This window comes from Arachis stenosperma, chromosome 5, assembly GCF_014773155.1.
Source record: "Arachis stenosperma cultivar V10309 chromosome 5, arast.V10309.gnm1.PFL2, whole genome shotgun sequence".
NCBI classification, from domain to species: Eukaryota; Viridiplantae; Streptophyta; class Magnoliopsida; order Fabales; family Fabaceae; genus Arachis; species Arachis stenosperma.
In genome coordinates this window covers 54,145,687-54,150,803 of record NC_080381.1, presented here as the reverse complement: position 1 = coordinate 54,150,803, position 5,117 = coordinate 54,145,687, and the positions used below count along the sequence as shown (strand labels likewise).

Below are 5,117 nucleotides of genomic sequence, written 5' to 3'. Positions count from 1 at the left end.
TACAAAAAAGATAAAATAACAAAACAAAATAGTTAACTATAAAACATTGGGTTGCCTCCCAACAAGCGCTTCTTTAATGTCATTAGCTTGACAGAGGACTCTCATGGAGCCTCAGAAATACTCAGAACCGTGTTGGAACCTCCCAACACCAAACTTAGAGTTTGAATGTGGGGGTTCAACACCAAACTTAGAGTTTGGTTGTGGCCTCCCAACACCAAACTTAGAGTTTGACTGTGGGGGCTCTGCTTGGCTCTGTTTTGAGAGAAGCTCTTCATGCTTCCTCTCCATGATGATAGAGGGATGTCCTTGGGCCTTAAACACCAAGGATTCTTCATTCACTTGAATGATTAACTCTCCTCTATCAACATCAATCACAGCCTTTGCTGTGGCTAGGAAGGGTCTGCCAAGGATGATGGATTCATCAATGCACTTCCCAGTCTCTAGGACTATGAAATCAGTAGGGATGTAATGGTTTTCAACTTTTACCAAAACATTCTCTACAAGTCCATGAGCTTATTTTCTTGAGTTGTCTGCCATCTCCAATGAGATTCTTGCAGCTTGCACCTCAAAGATCCCTAATTTCTCCATTACAGAGAGGGGCATGAGGTTTACACTTGACCCTAAGTCACACAAGGCCTTCTTGAAGGTCATGGTGCCTATGGTACAAGGTATAGAAAACTTCCCCGGATCCTGCCTCTTTTGAGGCAGTTTCTGCCTAGACAAGTCATCCAGTTCTTTGGTGAGCAAAGGTGGTTCATCCTCCCAAGTCTCATTTCCAAATAACTTGTCATTTAGCTTCATGATTGCTCCAAGGTATTTAGCAACTTGCTCTTCAGTGACGTACTCATCCTCTTCAGAGGAAGAATACTCATCAGAGCTCATGAATGGCAGAAGTAAGTCCAATGGAATCTCTATGGTCTCATTTTGAGCCTCAGATTCCCATTGTTCCTCATTGAGGGACTCAGAGGAGATTGGTGCACGCCCACTGGGGTCTTCCTCAGTGGCGTCCTCCTCCTCTCTTTCCTCTCCATATTCGGCCATGGTTATGGCTTTGCACTCTCCTTTTGGATTTTCTTCTGTATTACTTGGGAGAGTACTAGGAGGAAGTTCAGTAACTTTCTTACTTAGCTGACCCACTTGTCCTTCTAAATTCCTAATGGAGGACTTTGTTTCAGTCATGAAACTTTGAGTGGTCTTTATTAGATCAGAGACCATTGTTGCTAAGTCAGAAGTACTCTGCTTAGAACTCTCTGTCTGTTGCTGAGAAGATGATGGAAAAGGCTTGCCATTGCCAAACCTGTTTCTTCCACCATTATTGTTATTGAAACCTTGTTGAGGTCTCTCTTGATTCTTCCATGAGAAATTTGGGTGATTTCTCCATGAAGAATTATAGGTGTTTCCATAGGGTTCTCCTAGGTAATTCACCTCTTCCATGGAAGGGTTCTCAGGATCATAAGCTTCTTCCTCAGATGAAGCTTCCTTAGTACTGTCAGGTGCATTTTGCATTCCAGACAGACTTTGAGAAATCAAATTGACTTGTTGAGTCAATATCTTGTTCTGAGCCAATATGGCATTCAGAGTATCAATCTCAAGAACTCCTTTCTTCTGATTAGTCCCATTGTTCACAGGATTCCTTTCAGAAGTGTACATGAATTGGTTATTTGCAACCATTTCAAGTAGCTCTTGAGCCTCTGTAGGCGTCTTCTTCAGATGAAGAGATCCTCCAGCAGAGCTATCCAAAGACATCTTGGATAGTTCAGAGAGACCATCATAGAAAATACCTATGATGCTCCATTCAGAAAGCATGTCTGAGGGACATCTTCTGATTAATTGTTTGTATCTTTCCCAAGCTTCATAGAGGGATTCTCCATCTTTCTGTCTGAAGGTTTGGACTTCCACTCTAAGCTTACTCCATCTTTGAGGTGGAAAGAACTTTGCCAAGAAGGCATTGACTAGCTTTTCCCAAGAGTCCAGGCTTTCTTTAGGTTGAGAATCCAACCACATTCTAGCTCTGTCTCTTATAGCAAAAGGGAATAGCATCAGTCTGTAGACCTCAGGGTTAACCCCATTAGTCTTGACTGTGTCACAGATTTGCAAGAATTCAGCTAGGAACTGATGAGGATCTTCCATTGGAAGTCCATGGAACTTGCAATTCTGTTGCATTAGAGAAACTAATTGAGGCTTAAGCTCAAAGTTGTTTGCTCCAATGGCAGGGATAGAGATGCTTCTCCCATAGAAATCAGGAGTAGGTGCAGTAAAGTCACCCAGCACCTTCCTTGCATTGTTGGCATTGTTGTTGTTTTCGGCTGCCATGTGTTCTTCTTCCTTGAAGAATTCGGTCAGGTCCTCTAAAGAGAGTTGTGCTTTGGCTTCTCTTAGCTTTCTCTTCAAGGTCCTTTCAGGTTCAGGATCAGCTTCAACAAGAATGCCTTTGTCTCTGCTCCTGCTCATATGAAAGAGAAGAGAACAAGAAAATGTGGAATCCTCTATGTCACAGTATAGAGATTCCTTGAAGTGTCAGAGGAAAAGAAAAATAGAAGAAGAGAAGGTAGAAGAATTCGAACTTGGTGAGATAGAGTTCGAATTGTGCATTAGGAAGGAGTAGTACTCCATAAATAGAAGGATGTGAGAGAGAGGGAAGAGGGTTTTCGAAAATTAAATTGAAAAGATGTTGATAATTTTCGAAAATTGGAAGTGGAAAAGAAATCAAGTGATTTTTGAAAAAGATTTTGAAATTAGGAATCAAAAAGATTTGATTGAAAACCATTTTGAAAAAGATGTGATTGAGAAGATATGATTGGTTTTAAAAAAATGTGATTGAGAAGATATGATTTGAAAACAATTTTAAAAGATATGATTTGAAAACAATTTGAAAAGATATGATTTTAAAAATTAATGACTTGCCTAACAAGAAAAGATCTGATTCAAACATAAAACCTTCCTCAACAGAAAAGGCAAAAAATGTTCAATCAAATCATTAATTGTTAGTAAGTATTTTTGAAAAAGGAAAGAAATTGATTTTGAAAACATTTGATTGAAAAGATATGATTTGAAAAAGATTTGATTTTGAAAAACTTTGAAAACTTAAAAAAAATTGAATTTGAAAACAAAATCTTCCCCCTAGCACCATCCTGGCGTTAAACGCCCAGAATGGTATACATTCTGGCGTTTAACGCCCAAAATGCTACCTCTTTGGGCGTTAAACGCCCAACCAGGTACCCTGGCTGGCGTTTAAACGCCAGTCTGTCTTCTTCATTGGCCATTTTTGAATGCTCAGCCTTTTCTGTATAATTCCTCTGCAGTATGTTCTGAATCTTCAATTCTTTGTATCATTGACTTGAAAAGACACAACTTAAAAATATTTTTGGATTTTTAATAATCAAAATGCAACAAGAATCAAATAACAATGCATGCAAGACACCAAACTTAGCAGTTTGTGTACTACTGACACTATATAAAACACCAAGATACTCAAGTCAATAGAATTTAAAGATCGGAGTAAGAAATCATCAAGAAGTACTTGAAGATCCTTAAGACACATGAATGAATGCATGCAATTGACACCAAACTTAAGATGAGACTCTAGACTCTAACAAAAAAATATTTTTGGATTTTATGATTTTGTAATTTTTTTTTGTGCTTTTTCGAAAATTAAGTGAAAAGGAAAATAAAGGTATCAAAATTCTTAATGAGAATTCCAGGGATCATGCAATGTTAGTCTAAAGCTTTAGTCTAAAGGAATTAGACATGGCCGGCTAAGCTTCAGCAGGACATTGCATTCAAGAGCTAAATTGATGAGGATCAATCAGCTTTGGTGATGATAAGAACATCACCTTGAAACACTAGAATTCATTCTTAAGAACTCTGAAAAAAAAATACCTAATCTAAGCAACAAGATGAACCGTCAGTTGTCCAAACTGAACAATCTCAGGCATTGTTACCAAAAGCTTGCTCAAAACTTGAACAATCCCCGGCAACGGCGCCAAAAACTTGGTGGCGCGAAATTGTGATCACTACAACTTCGCACAACTAACCAGCAAGTGCACTGGGTCATCCAAGTAATACCTTACGTGAGTAAGGGTCGATCCCACGGAGATTGTTAGCATTGAAGCAAGCTATGGTCATCTTGTAAATCTTAGTCAGGCAAACTCAAATGTATATGATGATGAACGAAAATAACATAAAAGATAAAGATAGTGATACTTATGTATATCATTGGTGTAAGAGCTTCAGACAAGCGTATGAAGATGCCTTCCCTTCCGTCTCTCTGCTTTCCTACTGCCTTCATCCAATCCTTCTTACTCCTTTCCATGGCAAGCTCGTGTAGGGTTTCACCGTTGTCAGTGGCTACCTCCCATCCTCGCAGTGAAAGCTAATGCTCACGCACTCTGTCACAGTGCGGCCAATCACCGGTTCGGTTCCCGCTCCTACTGGAATAGAATCCCTCTTTTGCATCTGTCACTAACGCCCAGCAGGTTAGAGTTTGAAGCACGTCACAGTCATTCAATCATTGAATCCTACTCAGAATACCACAGACAAGGTTAGACCTTCCGGATTCTCTTGAATGCCGCCATCAGTTCTTGCCTATACCACGAAGACTCTGATCTCACGGAATGGCTGGCTCGTTTGTCAGGCGATCAACCATGCATCGTGCAATCAGAAATCCAAGAGATATTCACTAAGCCTCAGATGCGTGTAGAACAAGAGTGGTTGTCAGTCACTTTGTTCATGGGTGAGAATGGTGATGGGCGTCAATCATCACCTTCATCAAGTTGAAGAACAAGTGATATCTTGGACAAAGAACAAGTGGAATTGAATAGAAGAACAATAGTAATTGCATTAATACTCGAGGTACAGCAGAGCTCCACACCTTAATCTATGGTGTGTAGAATCTCCACCGTTGAAAATACATAAGCATAAGGTCTAGGCATGGCCGAATGGCCAGCCTCCCAATGATCTAAGATAGCATAAAACGAAGATAGCTACCAAAAGTCTTCTAATACAATAGTAAAAGGTCCTACTTATAGATAACTAGTAGCCTAAGGTATACAAAGATGAGTAAATGACATAAAAATCCACTTCCGGGCCCACTTTGGTGTGTGCTTGGGCTGAGCAAT

General features: G+C 39.8%; 1 non-coding gene across 1 annotated transcript; it reads left to right on the top strand.

Annotated features, from left to right (window-relative positions):
• Positions 1–1,800: 1,800 nt before the first annotated feature.
• LOC130984323 (small nucleolar RNA R71) lies at positions 1,801–1,908 on the top strand. The gene has a single exon (XR_009088265.1). It is a non-coding gene; the product is annotated as a small nucleolar RNA R71 (small nucleolar RNA).
• The last annotated feature ends 3,209 nt before the right edge of the window (positions 1,909–5,117 follow it).